Here is a 14,113-nt window from a genome sequence, read left to right on the forward strand (position 1 = left end):
TTGGTTTGCACAAATTTTATAACAAAATGGGTAGAAGCTAGAGTTGTTCCTTATGCTACTGAAAAAAATGTTGTTGATTTTCTATTTAATGAAATTTTTACTCGATTTGGAGTTCCAAGAGAAATTGTTACTGATAATGGACCTCAGTTTGTTTCTAATCTGCTAAAAATAATTATAGATCAATATAGGATTCAACACACTAAATCTACACCGTATCATCCATAGGCAAATGAACAAGTAGAATCTACAAGCAATGTTATTGATTCCATTCTTACCAAAACAATAAATATTCATAAAAAGATAGGGCAAATATATTACCAAAAGAATTATGGGCTTACAAATCTACCTGGAGGAGCAACACAAGTCATACACCTTATGAGATGATATATGGGAAGCAAGTCTTGCTGCCAATCGACTTCCAGATTAAAACCTTTACAATTGCAATCTAGTTGGGTTTGGATCTCTAAAAAGCACATCAGTGGCATCTTCTGTAGTTGAATGAACTTGATGAAATAAGAAGGGATGTTGTTCAACAAACTATCTTAATGCAGTGACAATGTAGAAGATGGCATGATAGGTTTATCAAGAAAAATCAAGTCGAGTTAGGTAACTGGGTAATCCTCTATGATTCGAAGTTTAAAAGTTGTAAGGGGAAACTTTGCACACACTAGTTGGGGCCATATGAGGTAGTTAAATTTTTAGAGAATGGAGTGGTGGAAATTAAAACCATTGATTGATGGGAAGTTATTTTATTGGTGAATGGGAATAGACTCAAAATATATTTTCAGTCACCCACTAAAGAGGATTTCATGCAATAGGCACAACAACAGTCAGGTTTGACGATGGTAGTTGGGGAATAATACTAGCCTACTGTGAGTAAGTCAAACGCGAAAGTTGAAAAACAAATTTATGACCTTGAGGTTATAAATAAATGTATGGACATTCAGAATGTAGCATTAAGAACCAGGAATGGAGAATTGTTAACAACAATGGCTAAGTTGAAGAAATCAATGAGAGAATGGGCGTTCCATGTGGCCCATCTGTGAACTCGTGCTAGGAAAATTGAAAAACATATGAGGAATACTAGAACAAAGAAGGCTAAAGCAGAAGGTTTGGGAATCAACATCCAAATCCAGCAATGAGGAGGAGAAGTTTTTCAAATTTATTTTTTTATAGAGGTTAATGGTTGTGTGAGGACACACAATAATATGAGGTTGGGGGAATGTTTGCTACCATAATTTTCCTATTTTTCACCTAAATCTCCCTACCTTAGCCTCTGTTTTACAACCTAAATAAGATGTTTATGCAAGTATTTTTATTTTCTTTAATAATTCTTTGGGTAAATGGATAATGTATGATCATTTTTATTCAAATTCAAAAAGGTCGATGTTTTTCTATGTACCTTCCTATTTGTATTACCTTAATACTATTACAATGTATTTTCACGAATTCTAGATCAAAGTGGCTATGATATAGGAAGATACTAAGAAATCATGCACCCCTCCTTATTCCTGCACTGAATATGGAAGACAGTTGGTTCGAGAGTCTCACTGGGAGACGGTCCTAGTTGTTAAGGAAGAAAGGCGTGTATTCACTCCTAAGGACATATTGCTATTTTCCTTCAAATGACTTGTAGCATTGGAGGGTTCCTAATGTTAGAGATTAGTTTCCAACAAATCCATCTTTTTTTATATGTTTGGTACGACCGAGAGCCGATGTAATTTGTATAAATCTCAAGATATATTAGGATGGAAAATGGTGATATTGTGAACAATTTTGGTGTTTATATTTTCAAAAATTTTGTGCCACCATGACCTCTCTCAAGCTAGAATTGTCACTATACATTATGTATCGAGCAAAGGCTTTTGTTGTTTAATAAAATAGGTCTAATGCCATATCAATGGATTCGTGTATTTTATTTCCTATGAGTACCACTTTGTCCTTATAGATTAATCCTGTTCTTTAAATAGGGAAATGAGTTGGTTGTCTAGAGCCGAGTCAACCTAGCTCATTCTCCCTCTATCTATTATATTGTTTGGTGAGTAAATCATGTGATAAATATTTTTGTGTGAAGGTTGGCTTGTAAGAGTTGCACATCTTTGGATAATCTCTTGTGTGTTTTCTTTCGAAGACAGTGATAAAGCTTCATATATGTAACTTTATGTTGTCATGTTTATGCTTGGCGTTTTCTTTTGAGCAGAGATTCATTTTTTATTGAAAAAATTCTTTCGTTTATTGTAAACCAAAGTAAGGGTTTGAATCTAGAACTACTCTTTTGATTTCAAAGTCATCTCTTTAGTTTAGATCTACTCTGTGGTGCACATATATTCCTTGAGACAAGATCTACAGAGGGGTTATTTTAGTCTTGCTAGGCAATTGATAAGTTTATTGTTTAATTTGTTCTGTTTCAAACAGGCAAGAAAAAACCCTTGTTCTAGTACTTGTCGCTATTTGGAAGCTTCATTATGTAGGTAAAGTTATTCCTGGTTGAGGACTTGTTGATTTAATATTTCACTATATTACCCTGGGCCTATTGAACGTAATTTTTCCTTTCGTTATTTGGAAATGATAAGCGGAGGAACAAAATATTGTCATATTTAACTAAACTAGAGTCATTAGTTGAGTTTTATTTATAAAGTTATATGCACAAAAGTCGATTTTGAATATAGTGTTAAACTGGAACAAGATAAATATATTTCTGAGGTGATTTTCCTATCTATGCATAGGAGTTCAATATTTCATTCAATGATTGGTGAAGCCTCGAAGTTCATGCATTGAGGGTGTGATGAGTTTAAGAGTTTTGCCTTAATTCAAGCAAGCTTTATTTTCACAGTTGTTGAGTTTAGACTTGCTACACTATATCATTTTTCAGTACAGGAATAGGGTGTTTTTCTTCATTACAGGAACAAAGTGTTAGTTATTTTACTACTATAGGAAGAGAGTGCAAGTATTGTTCTTTTCTACCCAATGTAGGAACATAGTGTAGGAACTATTTTCCACTTCCAGTATAGGAAATGATTGCAAGAATAGATTTATTTTAAAAGTATTTATGTTTCAAAATGTTTGGGCTTGCATGGTTTGAAATGAATCTTGGCTCTTTTTTCTCTTGAGTTATTTCTTTTGGGTCTCTCGTTGTTATTTTTCTTAGTGAAAATTTAGTCTCTTTACTGATTTGGTGTCATTGTGTTAATAGTAGAAAAACATAATTTCAAGGTCTTCTTTACATATATGTTTTATTGCACCCGAATGATTTAGTTTCTGCGATAAACATAGCGATTACAGAAGTGAACCAGAATCCTTGGCATTTCCTGTGCTACACCTCGAAGCTTACAAAGCCCTAGATTGATAATTAAGTATTGAGTAATTGAAATTCAATAATATGCCCAAGTGTAATATATATATATATATATATATATATATATATATATATATATATATATATAGATAAAAGTAAATAAAATGTTTCAATCTCAACTACCTATATATTATATAAAATAAGTAAATATAAAAAAGAAATTCTTAACATTTCATTAGTTTGTGACTTAGAATCAACAATGATCCATCTTAAGTCTAGATAAAAGACAAGAGGAATCAAATCTCTCAAGGTGCATTTTGTTTTCAAATTTTGCACTTGGAAATAGGTTTGCAACTTGAGAGATTTGATCCCTGTAGGTGCTTTGTAGATCTAGAGTTATGAGGGATCTATATTGGTCATATCAATTGTAGTTGTCTTTATCTCATAAATAGATTTTCATCTTGAGAGATTTTATCCCTCTCACTACTCGGTAGATTTGGAGTTAAGATGGAACTATATTAGTCATAGTCATTGTAGTTGTCTTTGTCATCATCATCGATGATGTCATATTTGGAGTTAAGATGGAACTATATTAGTCGTAGTCATTGTAGTTGTCTTTGTCATCATCATCGATGATGTCATCTTCATCGTCTGTTGTCATCATCATCATCATCATCAAGAGATAATGCTATAATTACGTTTTGAATATTATGACGATCTATTTGCAATTCCTTGGGAGATTTGCAATTCAATAAATTTAATTTCTTATTAATATCAATATAGTTTTGACATGTGTTTTGTTATATATTTTTTAATGTTTTTACAATATCTTAATGATGTGTTATATTTTGTTACATTTTAATCATACAATATAGAATTATTTTGGAAAAAAAGGTAGCTTATGGATGGAAAGCTTTGGTAAAAGAGATAAATGTGAAGATGGATTTATAGGGGATATCATTTAAACAAAGATCATCTTGTTATCCTCAAGATCATTGTAGATGAATGTTGCAATAATAAAATTGATCTCTATATTGCTTCATTGACTTTAGAAAATGTTTTAACATCATTCTTAAGACAAAATTAATGAAGGTGGCGAAGAGTTAATGGTTCCTATTGCATTAAGGGTTACTCTAATAAGGATGTATTCTAGGTGTTTCTGCCAACATAGGACCATTGGACCATTAAGGGTTCATCAAATGAAATTAAATGTAGTATCAGATTCAATCGATGGTGCTCCTTATTCGCTACCATTTTCTACTTATACATTAATAAGCTAGAAGAGTGTTTGGTAGATGTAGGTTGTGTTTGTATTATTCTCATTGGTATATCCATAAATCATCTCCTTTACACCAGCAATATTGTTTTGTTGGTGAGGAGCCATTAAGATTTTTTCAAGCAACTAAGATCCCTCCAAGGATTTATCTCCGAGATGGATATGACTCTTAATACTAGCAAAATGAAGTTCATGATACCTAAATCCAAAAATATCACATAGTATACTTGCATATATGAAAAAACTACTTGCGTGAGGTTACTTCATACATATATCTTCAATATTCATCACAAGCTCAATTAGATTTATATCAATGATAAAAGGATAAATGGAGGAAAAAAACCTTGCTACGGGTTTGAAAACAATTGTAAGTTGGTAGATCTTTAGATATCCGATTAAGAAAAAGAAAAAATCCTTATTGAGACATGTGTCTCTCCTTTTTATTTCTATCAATGTGAGGCTTTGGGTTACACTATCTCCATAGAGTCATGGAGGAGGAAGAAACAAGTCCGAAAGTAGTTAATAACCTACAATATCGATATTAAAGGAAATGATCCATACCTGAACCTCTTAATTGAAGAAATACTTCCAACCATTAAAAACATGGTTATGACTAGGCATCTTATGTATAAGAAGTTATACAAACAGAAGCCAAAAGGTTTCTACAGTTGCTTCTAATTCTGGCCAAAACAATTACCATTAGCTCCAATTTAGGATGACACAAGGCATCTACTCTTGTCCAAACCATTGGGAAACAATGGAGGATATCATTTTGTAAAATATGGATAATATTAAGGATATTCTCATGTCAAATTTCGAGAATAACTTGTGTGTCAATAAATATTTATAGGGAAAAAGAAACTAATATAGTATAATTAGATGATCAACCACATTGTTGAAAATAAAAATAAAAATATCTATTTTTGATAATGTTAAGAAGAGAATGAATATTTTAAGATAAGAACAAATTTTCATGATATTCATAGCGAAAGTAGGTGTTGGTAAATTCCCAAAAATCCATGGGATGAAGAGCCTATCACCTTTGTGGTGCTAACGGGGTGAAAGGAGAAAAATTCTCTCTTAGATTGGGATTGTCATCATCTCTATGACTCTATAGGTATAAGTACATAATTACCATCATCGTTATCATCATCATAAAAACGAGTAATACTATAATTCTTTTTCTAAATAACCTCTTAATTTATCTTCCCTTCCTAAGGTCTGGTAGATCATATATGTATTACTACATTATCATCACCATTATCATCACCATCATCATCATCATAAAATAATATTTATCTAAATATTATAATAATATATTACCTTCTCTTAACCTTTTAAGCTCTAGTGGACCATATAGGTCAAGGTTGTCATTTTCATTATAATTGTTATCATCATCAAGTATACGATAATTTTTTTCTAATATTATACAATCTATTTTCCACTCCTTGTTTTCTACATATACTAATGTATAAAAAATCTAAATATTAATATTCTAAAATATTGTGTCATAGAAATTTAAAGTCGTTGTCATAGTGTCCATCATCATCACCATCAATTAATAATACAATAAACATCTATTTAATATTATAATATTATATTGTCCACGGTTCCCACACATCCATCAAAAAATATTCATAAGTCATCGAAAATAGGCAACATAAATAGTTTATATTAAGTTATATAAGTTATATAATTTAGTCCAAAATGGGCCGACATACTGACTGGGTCAACAAGTGTGAAATACCAAACATTAACATCACATATTGATAAGACAATAATGTCCCAAATATCTCCAGTGTTGAATTACCAAATAAGTCAAAATGCACTACAAAACATTCCATTGAATTCTATTCAGGAGTACACCTATCCCATCAAACAGTCACCTATAGATTTTGACTGGAGCAACACATCCCATTGCTTAGTAATACCTGCACAAGAGTAGGTGAAATGTGTGTCAGCCATATGCAAAGGCGTATTTAACCATTCAACCTATTGAAGACAATAAATGAAAACATTCCATTCAGGATTAAAGACAATAAATGAAAACATTCAATTCTCAGCATTCCATTCAGGATTAAAGACAATAAATGACCACATTCAATTCATGAATTAGTTCATAGGATGCAATAAATGACACCAACTCTTCGAATTAAAGTATTAAACACACCAGACTTTTCAATTCAAGAATAAAAAAAAGGAAAGCACATGCATCAACCATCAAATATTATCAACCATTTGATCATGTACAAATCAAACCAGGCCACACATTTGAATTTGGGAGATGGAAACCTATGCAAATATTCCCTGCCAATTAAATTCTATATGAAAAAACTATAAAACATAAAATCTTACTCATTTTCATTTCAGACATTCATTCTACTCATCAGCTATTGGAGACATGTAATCAAAGTGTTTAGACATTGTTACATTGTTTCAGTTCAGAAATTGTTGGAAACATACAAACTGAGTGTGTGCACAATGTTACATTCATTATATTAGTTGTTGGAGATGTACATGTATTTTTTTGTTGAATAATGTTAATGTATTAGTTGAATAATGATTAATGTTATTTTTGTTGAGAAACAAGGGTAAATTAAATCCATTACAACCAATTTCATTATTGATCTACTGATTCAGAAACCAATTTCATTGCCACTATAACCTCAAATATGACCCTGCAACTCAATATCATACTACTATAATAGCAAAGAATATGCTTTCAAAGAGAAAAGATAGATAGCCTGAGGTAATAAAGCCATTACAACGAATTTGATTACTGATTTTTTGATTTAGAAACCAATTTCATTGCCACTATAACCTCAAATCTGACCCCTGCAACTCAATATCAAACTACTATAATAGAAATGAATATCCTTTCAAAGATTAATGACAGATTTCCTCAGGTGCTAATGGAATAAAACCAACAACCTCCATACAATAGCTAGAACATGGGTTTCTTATAAGAAATTAACTGAACAATCTTCCTTCCAATCCTTCCTCCAATCAGTTGGTTATGCTATTGATGGAGAAGTTGATTGAGCAGTGGTGGATTCAATTGTTGACTCAACAGAAGTTTCTCTAGTTGATTAAGTTCCTGATTCAGCAATTGATTCTACGAATTAACCAATTTCTCACTGAAAGAACACAACCAACTTCTTTAGCATCAACATGACCCAATAATCCGTTGATTCACCAACATTAGAGGCCCTCAATAGGCTTGAGTTATTAGTTCCCATCCTTGGGATTAGATACCATCCACCATCGTTTAGTTCCCATCCTTATGCATGTTTTAGTTACCTCTTTTGTATCACTATCTGCCTACCTTCTCTTTAGGCAATCAAGTGGCACTTTTATCACATCAAATATGGCCTTGCCCCCACGAAATTAGTTTAGGTTATTCCATGAAATTCCAGGACTTATTGGGTAAGATATTCATGTCTAATCCCAAATTGAAGATGTAAATGAAAATAGTGAATGAAAAGTTTTTCAAGAAATTGTTTCAAGTGAACATTTTGTCTGCAACCTCTGGTACAACTAAAGGGATGGCTACCTAGCCGAAGACCATAGAAGCACCTTTCCCTATAAGGGCCCATGCAAGAACTGTTGGGTGAAACCATGTTGGTTTAATTCTGTTGTAATACTTACCCAACTATTTAATTTATCAATCCGAGGTCCGTAGACTTACGAGACACATGCACTATATATGCAGGACTGAAGTGGAACTAATATAATCTAATCTAAATTACTGAAATCAAATTAAAGCATTGAAACACTAAATAGGAAAGCAGGAAATTGCATAAAAGAAAAGCAATACAACATGAGAAGAAGTGAATGGCAAACAACAGATATGAGCTCATAACAATAAAACTATGTCAAATTATATTACAATAACTAAATTACAAATCATGAAAGAATCAAAGTTAATCTCCATTCTCTATTATTCCTTATTCATTCCAATGAAGAGAGAGCACTCTCTTATATACATGAAGAAGATAACCTTTCCATAATTACATATCCAATATTCTCTCAAGCACTCTCAACTAGTTTCCCGTTATTACAAGATATCATCGCACAAATCTCTCAAACATGATCCCACAAATCTCTCACATATCTTGGATAAGATATGTCTCCATGATTTTCTCCTTAGGATAAGATATGCCTCCATGATTTTCTCCTTAGAAAAAGATATGCCTCCATGATTTTCTCCTTAGGATAAGATATGCCTCCATGATTTTCTCCTTGATATGGTGGAGGAGATATTAATTCTTCACATATTTCCTACGCATCACAAAACTCACATATTCTTGAGATATATATAAAAATATGTACATTTTCTAATAATTAATCATAAATTCACTTAAAATACAAAAATGAATAAAATGGAAAATAAGAAGGTGAAACCCAAGTGTATGTAGGAAAGTGATATGATAACAGGTTAATGGGATGATGAAATGTAAGGAAAAAGGTGGATGAAAATATGACATTTCTGAGTCCCAACAAGAACCTACAATAATAATTATGTTCTTGTGTTATATATGAAATTATCGAATACTATCAAGCATCCATTTTCATTCCTTGACTGGCTAGTCATTCAGCCAAAGGAGCACCTGAGCACTGTGGGGGAATCCAACTAATGATATTTTTTATTGGAAGGACAAAACTTCCCTCTACCCTCCACACAGGCATAAATTCTAATATATTTGTGCCTATAATCTCTACCCTAAACCATTTTGATATGGGTGCTTATGCATCTATATAATCAATGAAAATGTTACCTTAGGAATCAGGTTCCCAGAATGACTGCTCATTGCATAACATGCCATGCCTACAAAGAGAAAATTCTGATGTTAGGTAGATTCATTTTCTGGTTAGAGAATCATTTCTAAATGAATAACAGACCCACTAATTTAGAAATTCTCTTTTCAGTCTCAAGGGGGTCCCCTTGGTGTTGTATGCTACCAACAAACCCATAAATATGTAAAGAATCAAAGTTGATTGGCACAGAGAAAGCTCAGTGTGAGCTATTTCCCCTAAGCAGTCAACAACAAGGATAATTTTTTTTCCTATATTAATGCTCGTTGAGATCGTATGCCTCCAACAGTATAGCAATGAGTGAAGAATGAAAAAATTGAAAAGATATGTGCTTGAGGTGAATCTGAAATCAAAATAACTACATAACTACATAAAGATACTACAACTAAGAACCCTCACATAAAAACATGCTAACCCCTACTAGGAATAAAAAAATGGCAAGAACACAATGAGTGCCAAAAACAAAGATTTGAGGACTCAAAAATGTAGTTGGGTTGAGGAAACTCAGTTATGTCAAATCTGTTACAAAAATGGAAAAGGAATAGCTCTTCTTGATAACTCATATTTTTACCAACTAGGAATAAAAGGAATGCCAAGAACAAGAAGAATGACAAGAACAGTGATTTGAGGACACAAAAATCTAGTTGGGTTAAAGAAACTATGTTATGTCAAAGACTTTACCAAAAGAAATAAGAATAGATCTTCCCGAAATCCCATATTTTTACCAAGTATGAATAAAATGAACGCCAGGAACAATCATTTGAGGACACAGAAAAATAGTTGGGTTAAAGAAATTGTGTTATGTCAAACCTGTTATAAAATTAGAAAGGAATAGCTCTTCCTGATAACTCATAAAAATAATCTAAGAATCAAATAAAGAAGTTTAAACCCTTCCAATAATGATTTTCAGATCCGAGATGTATTCAGCTACAATATATAGATAAAACGCTGATGGTTGTTTCTCATTGATTGCAAAGGCCAATTATTTTCCTTCTTTTCTAATACAGTTTTTTTAAATTAGAATTTGGTAGTTACTTTGTAGGTTGTTGCAGCCATGTCAATAGTTTCTATTGCAGATCGTACAAGGAACAAGAGGAGTCGAGGGATGAGGGTTGCCCAACCACGATCCTCTTCATCAGATGAGTATAGGGGGGGTGATGTGAATGAAAACAATGCACCCAGTAATGTTGTTGAAAAGTACACTGTGGTGGTAGATCATGTTATCCCAACATCAACCATAGAGTTGTAGTTACCAATCAAAGGAAATATCTTCCCAGGATCATGTTATTGAGATGTGCAATAAAAACCAACCCTCTATCTACTCACAGAGGCAATAAACAAAAGAATCCCTTTGTTCTCACTAAAGGAAATTCAGGAGAAAATAATAGAAAGTAAAGATCAATTGAATTCAGTTTGAAACAACATTGGAAAGGAAAGGAAGTAGTAATTACTTGATGAAAGACAACAACATAAAGAAGGAAAACAGGTGAACATAAATCATAAGTAGTTACCAATAGAGGATACTAATAACCAATAAAAATATAAGATACAAAAATAATGCTTCAAGACAATTTATGTAAGGCCCAAAAGCTATGAATCAAGCAAAAATACTGCCATACCATGGATCTACAATTCTTGAGAAAACAAAAAAAATACCCATCTCATGCCTAACCAACTCCAAAAGCATCCTTCTAAGTAGAAGACTTGTATTGATTTCATCCAGTAGGAAGAATTATTACAAACCTTACAACATACTCAACTCCAGAGCTTTATATAACAGGCCACCAAAGAAAGCAATTACCACAACAACAAAAATAAAATGATCATTAACAACCATTTAGAACAAATTCTTGATTCATTCGAACGACAGTCTTGGTAATTAATCGGTGAAAGGAAACAACATAAAGAAGGAAAAGAAGTGAACATAAATCACAAGTAGTTACAAATAAAAGATACTAATAACCAATAATAATAAAAGATACACAAATAATGCTTCAAGGCAATCTCTGCAAGGCCCTAGAGTTATCACTCAAGCATAAATATTACCATACCATGGATCTCTAGTTGTTGAGAAAACCAAAAAAATACCCATCTCATTGGTGGCCAACTCCAAAAGCATGTAAACAATTACCACAATAGCAAAAAGAAAATTTTCATTAGCAACCACGATAAAGAAATTACCACAATAGCAAAAAGAAAATGTTCATTAACAACCATTTAGAACAAATTATTGACTCAGCTGAATAACACAAATGCTCACTAAGAACCATTTAGAACAGATTCTTGACTTAGCTGAACGACAACCTTGGTAATTACTTGTTGAAAAGTAAAAACATAAAGAAGTAAAAAAAGTGAACATAAAACATAAGTAGTTACCAATAGAAGATACTAGTAACCAATAATAATAGAAGATACACAAATAAAGCTTCAAGACAATCTCTTAAGAGTTTATAATTGAACGATCTAAGCAAAGAAGTTAATCTGAAAAGATTCTTAAGTATTCCGTTAGGAGTGAAATCTCACGATATGAATATGAAGAAATTGTAAATAATCACTAATTAGTTAATGCATATTTTGACTTTGAATTTTTATAAAACAATTTATTTTGATTTTGAATTTTTATGAAAAAAAAAAAGGTTTAAGCTAAAAGAAAAAATTATAGAAACTTGTATGTGTAGGGATTCTAATAAATTAGAGGTTTAAATTTAAATATGTTTTAATTGCCAAAACCAAAAAATTATTTTAACTATGTTAAGAGTTTTTAAATGAACGATGTAAGTAACGAAGTTAAAGAGCCAAGATTTATAAGTATTCTGTTTGGAGTAAAATCACACAATATGAATATGAAGAAATTGTAAATAATAATGAGATTTTAAATATGGTAAGAGTTTGTAAATGAACGATGTAAGTAACGAAGTTAAAGAGGCAAGATAAATAATGCTTCAAGACAATCTCTGGAAGGCCCTAGAGCTATGACTCAAGCATAAATACTACCATACCATGGATCTACAGTTGTTGAGAAAACCAAAGAAATACCCATCTCATGCCTGACCAACTGCAAAAGCATCCTTCTAAGTAGAAGACTTGTATTGATTTCATCCAATAGGCAGAAGCATTGCAAACCTTGCAACATACTCAACTTCAGAGCTTTATAGAACAGGCCATCAGAGAAAGCAATTACCACAGCAACAAAAAGAAAATGTTCATTAACAACCATTTAGAACAAATTATTGACTCAGCTGAATAACACAAATGCTCATTAAGAACCATTTGGAATAGATTCTTGACTCAGCTAAACAACAATATTGGTAATTACTTGATGAAAGGCGACAACATAAAGAAGGAAAAGAAGTGAACATAAATCACAAGTAGTTACAAATAGAAGATACTAATAACCAATACTAATAAAAGATACACAAATAATGCTTGGAGGAAATCTATGGAAGGCCCTAGAGCTATGACTCAAGAATAAATACTATGATACAATGAATTCACAGTTGTTGAGAAAACAAAAAAAAATACCCGTCTCATGCCTGATCAAATCCAAAAGCATGTAAACAATTACCACAACAACAAAACGCAATTGTTCATTAACAACCACGACAAAGCAATTACCACAATAACAAAAAGAAAATGTTCATTGAAAACCATTTAGAATAGATTATTGACTCAACTGAATAATGCAAATGCTCACTAAGAACCATTTAGAACAGATTCTTGACTCAGTTGAATGACATTCTTGCAAAGACTTATGCAGAGTTAAATATCTACTGCAAAACTATTCTATTGCAAATAAAGCAAGAGAAAGCAACCATATTCCAACCTATATTCCAGTAATTCATAACCCCTACTCTGTTAAAAAAGACTTGGTCTGTTGGGCTTCGTTCTAGTGGTCGAGATGGGGCATCACCACGATAAAGACCCAGGTTTGAACATGAGCATATATTGAGACCCAATTGTTGTTAATCCCAAATTCATAACCCCTACCTCGACCAGTAATTCATAACCCCTACCTCGACCTAGTAGACCAACGAGACCTACACCTTCAATTTCAACCAACAGCTATTCCCAAACCATTTCATTACATGTCTCATACCGTGGTTGTGCAACCCCCACGGATGCCACCACTGCATCAACGTGCAACCAACCCACAACAACATATATAATGTCGTGGCTAAAACTCTCTCTATCTCAGGCTCGGGATGACCTCTCATTCATTCAATCTCAGGTTGGGCGCTATATATGAGCATAGAAGCTAGGCAGTTAGGAACCCTGAAGCCCCAGTCATGTTGCTACTCATAGGATGCTCTTAAACAAACTTTCGAGACTTAAATTTTCAATTGGCGGAATGCAAAAAACTCAATGGGCTCTTTCCGCACACCCCATTGAGTGCAAAATACACAACCCAAAACCCAACAAACTGAAAACCCGTAAATTAGCCTAAACCCAACAAACTAAAAACCCATAAATTAGCTAAAACCCACAAAACCCACATAGGTAAACACATACACAAGCATACACAAGCATAAAACAAAGGCACAATATTCCAATGGAGGCTAAATGTGTTAAAAAAACATAGTATTTCAAGCTGGTAGGACAGTGTCCTACATTTCTTCTCCATGGCACCTTTTTTCTCTATGCTAGAAAGCCACAGGAACCTCAGATGCTCCAAAAACAGTAGCTCAGACTGCAACAACCTGCAAGACAACATCAGAATGGTTAGATAG

This window comes from Pinus tabuliformis, chromosome 6, assembly GCF_031772625.1.
Source record: "Pinus tabuliformis cultivar Carrire ecotype Pingquan chromosome 6, CPIR1, whole genome shotgun sequence".
Classification (NCBI taxonomy): Eukaryota; Viridiplantae; Streptophyta; class Pinopsida; order Pinales; family Pinaceae; genus Pinus; species Pinus tabuliformis.